At 44.9% G+C, this 13,505-nt stretch overlaps 1 long non-coding RNA gene across 1 annotated transcript; it reads left to right on the top strand.

Annotated features, from left to right (window-relative positions):
* Positions 1-4,987: 4,987 nt before the first annotated feature.
* On the top strand, positions 4,988-8,496 carry LOC129605143 (uncharacterized). Its single transcript, XR_008696698.1, has 2 exons — positions 4,988-7,809; positions 7,900-8,496. It is a non-coding gene; the product is annotated as an uncharacterized LOC129605143 (long non-coding RNA).
* The last annotated feature ends 5,009 nt before the right edge of the window (positions 8,497-13,505 follow it).

The raw sequence follows: 13,505 nt of genomic DNA, 5'->3' as shown, positions 1-13,505 counted from the left end.
CAATAAACCGACAAGGATGCCTCGGAAACGGAAGGGCTAAATAGTCCGACTAATGAGGCACCGGTGAAAACAATCAACAAGCCAAGGAACAGGAACGAAACAACCGGATGCAAAACAAAATCCACGACAATAAAAGCCCAAAACCAGAAAGCCCAGCTGCCGACATAACAGAACCCCCTCCTCAACGGCCGACTCCTGACGGCCAACAGGGCTGATCGGGGTGGGCAGCGTGAAACTCCCGCAGGAGAGCGGGATCCAGGATGAAGCCCCGCGGGACCCAGCAGCGCTCCTCCGGCCCATACCCCTCCCAATCCACCAAATACTGCACACCACGCCCCCTGCGCCGGGAACGGAGGATACGACGCACCACATAAGCAGGCCCCCCGCCAATGAGCCGGGCGGGCGGAGGGGGCCTGGAGGAGGGGACCAACGGACAGGCTTGCACCGGCTTGATACGAGATACATGAAACGTGGGATGGATACGCAACGACCGAGGAAGACGAAGTCTGACACACACAGGGTTGATCACCTTAGAGACAGGAAAGGGCCCAATAAAACGCGGCGCCAGCTTGGGACTCTCCACCTTTAGAGGAATGTCCCTGGAGGCCAGCCACACCTTCTGTCCTGGGCGATAGGTGGGAGCAGGACGGCGTTTGCGGTCAGCCTGACGCTGATAGAGAGAAACAGAGGAAAGCAGAGCCTGGCGCGCCTTACGCCAGGCTAGGTGACAACGGCGGACAGACGCAGCAGCGGAGGGGACCATGGCATCCAACACCTGCGGTTCAAACAACGGTGGTTGATAGCCGTAAACTACCTGGAAAGGAGACAGTCCCGTAGAGGCGGAAGGCTGGCTGTTATGGGCATACTCCACCCAGGTCAGATTCTTAGACCACGCTCCTGGATTGTCAGAGCACAACAGTCTAAGACCCGTTCCCAGTTCCTGGTTCAAACGCTCGGCCTGCCCATTAGACTGGGGATGGTAGCCCGATGATAGGCTGACAGAGACACCCAGCAGCCGACAAAACTCGCTCCAGAACTTGGCGGTGAACTGAGGCCCCCGGTCAGAGACCACATCCTCCGGGATGCCGTGGAGCCTGAAAACATGGTCAATCATCACCTGAGCAGTCTCAGAGGACGATGGCAACTTGGGGAGTGCAACAAAGTGCACCATCTTTGAAAATCTATCCACAACCGTGAGGACCACAGTGTTCCCGTTGGAAGGAGGCAGCCCAGTGACAAAGTCCATGGATAAATGAGACCATGGGCGTTTTGGAACGGGCAGGGGATGTAGGTGCCCTGCTGGAGCCTGGTGGCCAGCCTTCGACCTGGAGCATGCGGGACAGGCGGCAACATACTCTCGCACATCCTTCCGCACTGTAGGCCACCAGAAACGTTGGAGCACCGCTCGTACGGTGCGTGCTGCCCCCGGATGCACAGCAAGGCGGGAGTCGTGACAGACCTGCAAGACCCGTGATCTGAGTTCTGCAGGGACAAAGAGACAGTGATCAGGGCAACCTGAAGGTGCTGAGGTACCTTGATTCGCGCCGATGACACTCTCCTCCAAACCGGTGCGTGCAGCGCCCAACCTAACTGAGCCTGGGAGAATGAACTTTGACCTATCCGGAGGGTCAGATGGGGCATGAATACGAGACAGAGCATCCGCCTTACTATTCAGAGTACCAGGTCTGAAAGACAGGGTGAAAGCAAAACGCTCAAAAAAGATCGACCACCTAGCCTGGCGGGAATTCAGTCTCTTAGCCGACTTGAGGTACTCCAAGTTCTTATGGTCTGTTAGAACCGTGAAAGGGTGAGTCGAACCCTCTAGCCAGTGTCTCCATTCCTCTAGGGCCAACTTGACTGCCAGCAGCTCCCGGTTGCCCACATCGTAGTTTCTTTCAGGGGGGGACAGTTTCTTGGAAAAAAAAGCGCAGGGGTGAATCTTTGAATCCGAAGGCGAGCGCTGGGATAGCACTGCTCCCACCCCACAGTCCGAGGCATCAACCTCGACGACAAATGGCAGATTTGGGTCGGGGAGTGTGAGAATAGGAGCGGTTGTAAACAGGGTCTTCAGTTTCTCAAATGCATCCCTGGCTTCTGGGAACCACAAGAACTTTGTCTTAGGTGATGTCAACTTGTGCAGTGGTGCTGCCACCCCGCTGTATCCCTTAATGAACTTTCTATAAAAATTTGCAAACCCCAGGAACCGTTGTAGTTGCTTCCTATCTGTGGGCACCGGCCATTCTCTAACGGCTTGCACTTTATCAGGGTCCATAGCAATCCTCTCTGGGCTAATAACAAAACCCAAAAAGGACGTCTTGGACACATGATACTCACACTTCTCAGCCTTAACATATAGCTGGTTCTGGAGGAGACGCTGAAGAACCGCTCGGACATGCTGGAAGTGCTCGGTCTCAGACTTTGAGAAAATGAGAATATCGTCGAGGTATACAAAAACAAACTTATTCAACATATCCCCCAAGACATCATTAACCATGTTTTGAAAAACGGCTGGGGCATTCGTTAGGCCAAATGGCATGACGAGGTATTCAAAATGGCCTGTGGGTGTGTTAAAAGCAGTCTTCCACTCGTCCCCCTCCTTGATGCGCACTAGGTGATATGCATTACGCAGGTCTAACTTGGTAAAGATTCGTGCACCCTTCAACAGTTCAAAAGCAGTGGCGATCAAAGGTAGAGGATATCTATTTTTTACCGTGATAGCATTAAGGCCCCTGTAATCTATGCACGGTCTTACGCCCCCATCCTTCTTCCCGACAAAAAAGAAACCTGCCCCTGCAGGCGAGGTCGACGGCCGAATGATACCTGCAGATAAGGACTCCTGGATGTAGGATTCCATCGCCGCCTTCTCCGGACCGGACAGTGAAAACAAACGGCCCCTGGGGGGGGTGTGTCCCGGTAGAAGGTCAATTGCGCAGTCGTAAGGCCGGTGTGGTGGGAGGGTGACCGCCTTGGCCTTATTGAAGACTTCCTTGAGGTCATGATATGCTTGGGGAACCCTGGAGAGGTCTGGATAACAGTCTTCATGTACGTAGACCGCCCTGGAGGGGCGAGCGGAGAGAAGGCAGGAGGCGTGGCAGGCCGTGCTCCACCCCAGAACCTTTCCTGTTACCCAATCTATATGGGGGTTATGCAGCTGGAGCCATGGGATTCCTAGGACTAATGGTGGTTCAGCCATGTCAACAATATGAAAGGAGATCTTTTCCTGGTGATTACCCATTGACAGGAATACAGGAACAGTGATGTGGGTAACGTTGTGCAAAAATGTTCGATTCAGTGATCTGACCTGTAAGGCCTGACTCAGTGGTTCAGGGGTTAGGTGAAGCTCCTTGGCCAGGGTCTCCGTGATGAAGTTAGCGTCAGCTCCTGAATCAATCAACACAGTCACAGTCCTTTGGAACGGTCCTGAACCGATCACCACCTGGGTCTGTGGTCTGACGGTGGAGGCTTTGACCAAAGAACGGCTCAGTAGCACCTCCACGGAGGCTACTGAGCCACCCCTTTTGCTGGACAATGCAACACAAAATGTCCTGACTCACCACAGTAGTAACACAGTCTTTTCTGACGGCGTCGCTCTCGTTCCTCCGTGGTGAGGCGCTGTCGCCCCAGCTGCATCGGTTCCGGGGATGGACACGTTCCCTGCTGCTGCTGTGGGAAATTATGTACAGAACTGGTAAAAGCATTATGTGTAGGGGTGGCACGGGAACCACTCCGCCCATACTGTCTCTCCTTATGACGCTGCTCCGCCCTGGTAGCAGCCTCGATGAGGTCGTCCAGGGTCTGTGGTTCCTCCCGATAAGATAGCGCATCCTTAATACGGTCGCTGAGGCCTAAATAAAACTGATCATAAAGGGCGTGGTCATTCCACCTGCTGTCTGCTGCGAGGGTGCGGAACTGGATCACATAGTCCACAAGCGGCCGATGTCCCTGAGAAAGGCCCGCCAGTCCGTGTAATGCCTCCGTCTGGGGCCGAACTGGGTCAAAGATTCGGGAGAGTTGATCACCAAAGGCTTTTAAGGTATCGCAGTAGCTCTCCCTTCTCCGCCACGCTGCTGTTCCCCAAGCTGCCGCTCTACCTCCTAGCAAGGTTAACACGTATGCCACCTTGGAGGACTCTGAGGGGAAAGCTGAAGGCTGTAGCTGAATCATAATATCACATTGAGTAAGGAAAGAGCGGCTTCCCCCGGGCTCGCCGCTGTAACGTGCCGGGGGATGTAACCGTGGCTCAGCGGTACCAACCTGAAGCCGAGGCGGCGAGGCAGGGAGTGGAATGGCGGCCGGATCTAGCGGAGTGGGAGCGGTACATGTCTGAGAGACCATAGAGCTTAACTGTGAGAGGGACTGCGCAATCCGCGTTATCTGGTTACCTTGCTCTACTAATATCGACTCAATACCGACTTGCCATGCCTTCATCGTCGGTTCTGGGGGGTCCATAGGGTCGTTGGTCGGTTTATTCTGTCAGAGAAATGTTACCCTGTGCACCATTAAGTGCGCAGCTGGACCCCCAGGGAGTGTTCCACAGAACCGAGTCAGAGTTGTTGGCCCTGAGGAAGAGGCCATTCCAGTTACTGTTGGCCCAGAAGAGGTTGTTCCTGTTGGCCCGGAGGAGGCCGCTTTTGCCCCTGTCGGCATGGAGGAGGCCGGCACCGACCGCGTCTGCCTCAGTTCCTGGTGGTTCAGCGTTAACCAAGTCTGTCCCGGTTGTGGATCTGGTTCCGGCTCCATGTCTGTCCTTGTCTCTGTTTGTGTTTGTCTGTGCTGTGTGTTTGGGTCCTCCGCCGTGTCGAGTTCTGACAATTAAGTAGAGAGATTTCATTTACCAGCAGATACTGTTTTGAGTTGTTTACTGTAGGTGATATTGCTCTTCAGTGCGTTCACATAGATGATGCCATGTTTGACCATTTGAGATAAATATAGCGTTGTGTACGTGTGGAATATGCACAAGAGGAACTGTTTTGTTGGTCGCACCCACATCTTGAAATTCCAAATGCAGCAGTAATGACTTTTGTGCTGTCTGACATTTCTATCGGGAACATTTCCAGCAATTTTGCTGTGTCGCCCAGTACGGTTCAGAGAAGAATGGGGTGTTGAGTATTAAGTTGCGACCACACTAACTAGCGAACAACTTGTGACGCATCTGAATCCAGTTTTATGTTGCGCAAATTTGAAAACCGCTGGGTTGCAAACACTGATTGTATTGTTTATGCATTAAAAACACAACATTCTCAATGTATTTGTGTCTGTGCGCAGTGTTAAGTGGCCTCATGACATTCTCTCAAGCAGAGTGGTGTTATTTCGGAGGGACCCTGAAAGCACCACTAAGGAAGAAGGTACGGATGAAAGGGTAAGGTGTTTACATCAGTAAAAGTAGTATACAGGAAGAGAAAGTAATAAAGAACCTAGTGAAGTTATTTTGGTTAAAGCTACACTTGAAAGCTGTAACAAGGACAGTTATTATGTAGTTATGGACATCGTAGAGCTAGAGTATTTTGTGCTTAATTACGTAGATAACTGTGTTAATCAAATATGCTAACTACTTCATAAAGCATATATATATGGTCCAATGTGTTTTTTTTTATTTTGTTGTGCAATGTATGTTAGTAAATTTATCTAGCTCTAACGTTGGTTTCAGGATACTGAAGAAATAAAGAAACATCAGACCATCAGTAAAGCTGATTTTCTTGACTGGACAATATACTGACTTACATGGTTTAACTGGCCTAATACAAACTAGATAAAACATTTCCATAAGAAAATGCACAGTGAATGCTTCCATGCTGAATGTAGTCCTGAAGAATTGCTGAAAGTAGCTGAAACATTTAAAACAGGTGAAAATAGCTCCACCATGTAAAGCATAGATGAATGTATCTGAAGAGAATTAGGAAGTGTTTTGTTAAACAGGGCTGAATATTTGCAGAAGATGCTAAAATAGTGTAAAGTGCATTTCAAATGGAGGAAACTTGAAATAGATTTTCTGAAATTAAAGAGCTGCTGAAAATCAAGGAAGTGTGTAAAGGTTTGTTGAAATATAGCCAAACATAGCAAAATGGCTAAATATTGTAATTTAAAAGTTTTGATTTCAAGAGCTGAATGAGTAGCTCAACGTTTTGGAAATATTTAATACAACTGAAATTTGCTGCAGAACAAGTAGTTGAATTTAAAATTAAAAAATCGTTGAAGCTTTGAAGAAAGTGTGTGCTGGTATTTGCTGAACAGCAAAATAGTTTCATTAGTCATAATTAACTAGTCAAATGCGGAAAAGTGATATTATAAGAGTTAGATTGGTGCTTTTATTTTGAAAGGAATTTGAGGAAGTGTGTGTCCTAAATTGCTAAACTGGAAAAAGCACTCAATTAGTCATAAATAACTAGTCAAAAGCAGAAATTGAAATCTTTTTCATGGACGTTCATTGAGATGAAAAGGCAGGAAAATCCGGCTCATTCTGCTCTGTGAAAGCAGCACCCCTGCTAAACAGACTTCTTGCAGCGAAACCATAATACCTATCACAAAAATTTGTGAACCTTTTGCATGCCAAGGCTTTAATGAGCAACTGATGTGAGTTTTATGTTTAAAGAGTAAAGATTTTGGTCACAGTCGCGATTTAAAAAAATGTCCTACTTCTGCGTTTCGCTGAAAAAGTATCGCAGCCAAATGCATTACACTCTATGGGAGGAATTCTGGAACTGTCTGCGCTTTAAGGCAGCTGCAGACTAAAGAATAGATCTGAGGACTTAACCAGACACATTATTAGAAAGAAGACAAGTATGACTACTGTATGAACGAGTGAAAAAATTTGGTTCATAAAGTGAAAACTGTGGCTGTAGTGACGAGTTCAAGAGAACTTGAATGAGTATCATTATATTCACTATGGGCAAACAAATTACTTTAAAGGTCCCTGCACATGCAAAATTCACTTTTTGGACATTCTGGTAAATTTATATGACTCCCTGGTTCATTTAAGACACTCCTGGTGTGTTAGAAGTACGCCCCCTACTTATTTCAAATTTTTGAGAGTTTATCTATCCGGTTCAAGAACCATCTGTTTCAAATTTAGCAAACTATGTACGTCTGCATTCTATTAACCACTCACAGAACCAGCTTCAGCCCCGCCCAGACAAACCTGGGCACCGAAATTTAGCTGCAACATTCTGTTTCAGTCACTCATTGTGAACTCTAGCATATTAGGTGGCGGTAATACACCTTTTAGTTGGTTTCCATTTAAAAGACAAAAGAAGGAGAAGTCACTCACTGTGGCAAACTGAGATGGGGCCATTAGGGTTCAGAAAGTGCTTCGTTGTTGGTTGTTCCAACCAGCATCGCAGCCTTTTCATTTTACCAGCGGAGCAAGAAAAGAGAACTTTATATATTAATTTTATTGTGAATAGACCGGTGTGGGCACCGCTGCCTTAATGCTTCTTTGTGTGTGGACACCATTTGAAAACGAGAGCATATTTAGTACTGGGCTTGAGGTTGAAGAAGGCCTCCTGCTTCCCCAAACGTAAGTACTGTACATGCTTGATACTTATTTGATGTATGTACTCCAGAAGTTTCTGGTTATGATCTAGCTCCCCTCCCGTGTAAGGAATGAATTTGGGTTTGGCAAGTTCCGTCTAAGTCTAACATGTATGTGGTTGCTGTCTTCTTGTAAGTGTTGCTTATTTAGTCAGCTAACTTTAAATATGACATTGTTTTTTTTATACAGGCTGACGCATCCCAGCTACCCACAGGTAAAGAGGTTGCTTCTCAATCTGACACGCCACTGCAGACTGTGGACACACAGCTACCTTGTAGAAGGTTTGCATATTGCATACATGCAGTTGGTCAACTTATTTTTATATTTTAGTCTGTTGATGGGTAATTTGTAATTCTTGTGTTATGGTGCAGATTATGTGGAAAAGATGATGGAGACCATCTTCAATAAAGTCCTGCTGGACCAGGGTCGTTATATGGAGGACCTTATTAACATTTCCCTTTCCCACCGGCCCTCTGAGCAGAATTTGAGCAACCTGACAGAAAGGAGGTCATTAATGCCATGCCAAGATTTAACAAACCAGCACTATAAAAGCTAAGTTGAAAACATGTTTGATCCAAACACCATTACAACTGATTTAACTACCTCTGCATATTGTTACATTTGTGAAGGTTGTGAGATACATAGGAAATACTGGACATTTCATTAATCTGATATTCTATTCTCTATACCTTCTAGAGTGGTGTCAAGGAAAACAGCTGCATCCTTCATCTGTACAGCAGCTGCACTGCTTTCGATGTCTTTCAAAACGTGATGAAGACAACAAGATCCTCACATCTCCCCAGCCAACTGCCCATGACTGTACCTATTCCACTCCAAAAACTATGCTTTCAACATAACTATGAATCCTACCCATTCATGTTGTGGTCTGCACATTGAACTGTTAAGGTAACTTATCCAGCATTATAGTTCTGGTGCATTGGTTGACAATAAAGTTGGCTTCAACTATTGCTGTTTCACTGAACTATTTTTGAATGTATATACCTAATGAGGGAAAACAGACAAATGTTTTATAATATTTCAGCTTTTATTGAGGTATTGCCACAAAAACAATAATTTAGGTATTTCACAGGTGGTCTAAGTCCAACATACTGTAGGTGCCTTGTCCCTCAGGAAACACTGCCCTGATCCAGACCAGGCAATGTGGGCTGACTTGGACTCTTCGCCCTAGAAATCCCCAGCACCAGCTAACAAGACTTCTAGGCTAGATACCTGCAACAACTTGAGATACACACAGACATAGTACTGAAAAGAACAATAACTACATTTCTATTAGTTGTATATTAGCACTTGATATATCATACACCTTACTAAAATCAATTAAAAATATATTAGGTCAATATATATTTAGAAACAAAACTATGTTTAAAAAACCAGAGTTTCCAGGTACATTATGATTAATCTGTAAAATGTTGTTTTTAGGAATTTCTGATATACTGATTTATTCCATGCATGTGTAATTGTCTGATATACTATATATTAAATGTGTTCTGTAATGAATACACATTCAATCATACTGGCTCCAGTCCTGGATCATCAACCATACATGACAGTAGGTTTGGCAACTGGTTCAGGTGGTTATTTTGTTAATAAAAGTAATAAACACATGCAATATCTTGAAAGCAATAGTAGCTGTCACACCATGCCTCTGTAGGCATTCACCGTTCGCACATTGGCACTTAATTGCAGCCAAATACGACAAAATATAAGATGCAGCTGAAGATCCCATTATGGAAAAATTATTTTCACACAGTAGTAGTGTAGTTGTGTTATGAATATACTGTTGTATTAATTCAGGCTGCTTATTGGCAACCATTAATATTAGCATTAGCAGCTAATCAAGTTGCGTATTATATAAATCAATACATTAAATTAAACGTGAACTTAGACGTACCTTGTGCCAGCGAAGTGTAACCACTTCAACAGCCTCCCATTCAAATTCAGAGTCAGATTTAGGATCAAACATATGGTTGAACTCCACTACGAGGACGAGGTAGCCAGTTTCGCTGTTTGATTCAGTGCTGATTCAGTGACCGTGACGTTTGATTCCCGCGGCGGATCATGGCTATGCACTTCCTCAAAGGGGTGTGGCGATCAATTTCGCTTGCGACGCACTCCGAAAACAGAACGTTGTGGACGAGATCTTAAAACACACATTTTCAGACGGGCCATGTGGGCGATCTGCATCGCTTTTTGGCATGAAAGTTACAGACACCTTACTGAAACATCAATATCTAATTCTTTAGCATTGTGGAGCATGAAAAAAGCGCGTGCATTTAACAAACAACATGGATATCTCATTTGTGCTTACTGTATACTGCTTGCGTCTACTTATGTACTGACAATTTTTACAGCCAGCCTGGAATAACAACAGGAACAAAAACATTCCACAAACTCTGAAAGTTGGGTCATGGCATGGAATTCTGTTCCTAGAGTAAAAACACTTCACACCTGTAAAGTACTGGCTCATCAGTTGAACAAAGGAGCTTGGTTGGACTTGTTAAAAAGAAAGCGGTAAGTTTATGGCTTCTGAATATAAAAGAAACCACCACCTACCAAAAAACCGTTGTTTATAAAAACTGTGGGTGGGAAGTTGTGTGCTTCCACGACTAGGCTCTTTGAAGTGATGGAAGTGATGGATCTCTGAAGAATTTTCTTGTTAAGCAGTTCACAAATATATATGGTTCTCATTATGGGTTGGTTGATGGACTGGGTTGGTTGTTCTGTCTGAAAGGATGCTTCTATTGTTATGCTTATCTAAGCTTGCTTAGAAAAGTCAAATGTTCTTCTTTTAATTGGAAACTATTTCTAAAAAACCCTTATTAAATAACTTTGCATGCATTGTGTGTTTATACCCACCTCAAAAGCACATTTATTTCCAAGTTCATTATCTAATCTAACTCCACCTAATGTCAGTGAAAGAAGAGAAATACACTTTACGTACACGTTACAATATGATTTTGTATACAAATGTACCTGTCCACTGGTTGATACATCACAAAAGAGGCAGTGGTTAAGTGGACTGTTGTCTATGGGGTGCGAAATGTAAAAGGAGCATGTATAACTAGTTTTCTCACATTTAACTAAATGACACAACACATTCTCTCACATTTAGCTAAATGTGACAAAGTCTAAATCTAAATGATAAATGTAAATATAAATATTGAATGTAAAAATAAATGTTAAATATAAATTGTTAATGTCAATATTATATCTAAATGTAGATGTTACATATAAATGGTAAATGTAAATCTAAATAATATATCTTAAATCATATCGTTAAATGTTATTGTTAAATTTTCGCAGAGTATGAAACTGAATATTCATGACATCTGCTAGTAGACTCCACCCTACCCTCTAAAAGCGCCCGTAATGCTGATCTCAGATCCGTGACGCGAACTCAAACACCTCAAACAGTGTGCGCAAGTACTTACAAGTAACTTTAAAACAACGTCTAGCTAGTAATGACCACTAGTGCAACAGAAATGACGCCATGCTGGCTTCATTTGACTTCAGGTTTCCCTCCAGTATTGTCCACCGATTCAGAGTCAGATGTGAGCAGGGGCCCGTTTCAAGGTTTAACAAACTCTGAGTTTAAACTGAACTCTGAGTTAACTCTGAGCAAACCTGGAGTTTTCAGTTTCAGAACAGCTGATAAGAGTTGGTTTAAGCAACTCCAAGTTGATTGACTCAGAGTTAAGCGTGTGCACCGCGACAATAGAAAGCCCTGATTAATAGAGTGAAGATATTACGAGTCACCATGGTAACAGCGCAACAAAAGAGGTGCGGAAATGGACATGATACTTCTAGCATATAACGACTACAAGCCTATATTCGGTAGAAAAAGCAACACGGTTGCAGCGGCGAAAGAGAAAGAATGTCTGTTCTGTCTGTCTATATCTGGAAGTCCCACAGGATCTTGGCTCGCTCGTTCTCGACCACCTTGGAAGGTGTGTCCCTCTTTGACCTTGGGGTTTCCAGTCCATACTCTGCGCAGATGTTCCTGTATACTATGGCAGCCACTTGGTTATGGCGTTCCATGTATGCTTTCCCTGCCAGCATCTTACACCCTGAAGTTATGTGCTGGATTGTCTCAGGGGCCTCTTTGCACAGTCTACACCTTGGGTCTTGTCTGGTGTGGTAGATCTGGGCCTCTATGGCTCTGGTGCTCAGGGCCTGCTCCTGTGCAGCCAGGATGAGTGCCTCTGTGCTGTCCTTCAGCCCAGCCCTTTCAAGCCATCGGTAGGATTTGTTGAGATCAGCCACTTCAGTTATGTTCCGGTGGTACATCCCGTGTAAGGGCTTGTCCTCCCATGATGGTCCCTCTTCCAGCATCTCATCCTCTGTTCTCCACTGCCTGGGACATTCAATCAGCGCGTCATCTGTCGGGGCCTTATCCTTGATGTACTTATAGATCTTGGATGTTTCATCCCGGATAATGGCTCTCACGCTCACTATCAATTCAATTCAATTCAATTCAATTTTATTTATATAGCGCCAAATCACAACAAAGTTATTTCAAGGCACTTTACAAAGTAAGGTTTAAAACCTCACACAACTAAACCCAACAAATCCCACATACAGCAAGCATTTAATTTGACAGCAACAGTGGAGAGGAAAAACTCCCTCTCTAACGAGGAAGAAACCTCCAGCAGAACCAGACTGGATGTGGGCGGCCATCTGCCTCGACCGGTTGGGGTGAGAGGATAGAGAGATAGAAAAGCACAGCAACAGCAACAAGCAACAACAAGCAACAACAGAGCACAGGCAGGATGGTAGGACCAGGGACTGGATGCAGGCAGGATGGTTGGATCCGCAGCTGCCCATCACAGACACCAAACTTTGAGTCCAATGATACCTGTGGGTGAGGACAGAGAGGGAGAAGGAGTGGGGGTGGGGGGGGAGAGAGGAGAGAAGCACAACTACTGGACAGAAAGAGACAAGGTTAGTTAAACATGGGACAATGATGGGAGGTTATGGGACAGAGGAGGTAGAAGGAAACAGAGGAGCTCAGTGTATAAATTAAGTCCCCCAGCAGTCTATGTCTATTGCAGCTTAACTAAGAGATGGTTCCTGTGACTAACAATAATTGCCAGTGACCTGAACCATCTCTAACTATAAGCTTTATCAAAAAGGAAGGTTTTAAGCCTAATCTTAAAGGTGGAGAGTGTGTCAGCTTCTCGAACCTGAAGAGGGAGCTGGTTCCAGAGGAGAGGAGCTTGGTAGCTAAAAGCTCTGCCCCCTGTTCTACATTTAAACACTCTAGGAACCGCAAGTAGCCCAGCGCTCTGAGAACGAAGTGTTCTGCTGGGAGCATAAGGAACTATAAGGTCTTTAAGATAAGAAGGAGCTTTATCATTGAGTACTTTGTATGTGAGTAGGAGAATTTTAAATTCTATCCTACATTTTACAGGCAGCCAGTGCAGAGAAGCTAATGTAGGAGAAATGTGATCTCTCTTTCTAAGTCCTGTCAGAACTCTGGCTGCAGCATTTTGAATGAGCTGTAGGTTTTTTAAGGAGCTGTTAGGACATCCTATGAGTAAGGAGTTACAGTAGTCCAGCCTAGAGGTAACAAATGCATGGATCAGTTTCTCTGCATCGCTCTGAGAGAGGATGCTTCTGATTTTAACTATATTTCTAAGGTGGAAGTAGGCGGTTCTGGAGATTTGTTTAATGTATGATGTAAAAGAGAGATCCTGGTCAAACATGACACCAAGGTTCCTCACAGTAGAATCTGAAGCTAATGTTATGCCATCCAGGGTGGCTATCTGACTCAATAGTGTCTCTCTCAGATTTTTAGGCCCAACAATAAGAATCTCGGTTTTATCTGAGTTTAGTTGAAGGAAGTTTTGGGACATCCAGGATTTGATGTCTTTTAAACAACCCTGAATTTTGACTAGTTGATCTGTTTCATTTGGTTCCAAGGACATGTATAGCTGAGTATCATCTGCGTAAAAAT

Source organism: Betta splendens, chromosome 14 (genome assembly GCF_900634795.4).
Source record: "Betta splendens chromosome 14, fBetSpl5.4, whole genome shotgun sequence".
NCBI classification, from domain to species: Eukaryota; Metazoa; Chordata; class Actinopteri; order Anabantiformes; family Osphronemidae; genus Betta; species Betta splendens.
The sequence above is the reverse complement of the archived record's forward strand: the minus strand, read 5'-3'. Positions and strand labels throughout refer to the sequence as shown.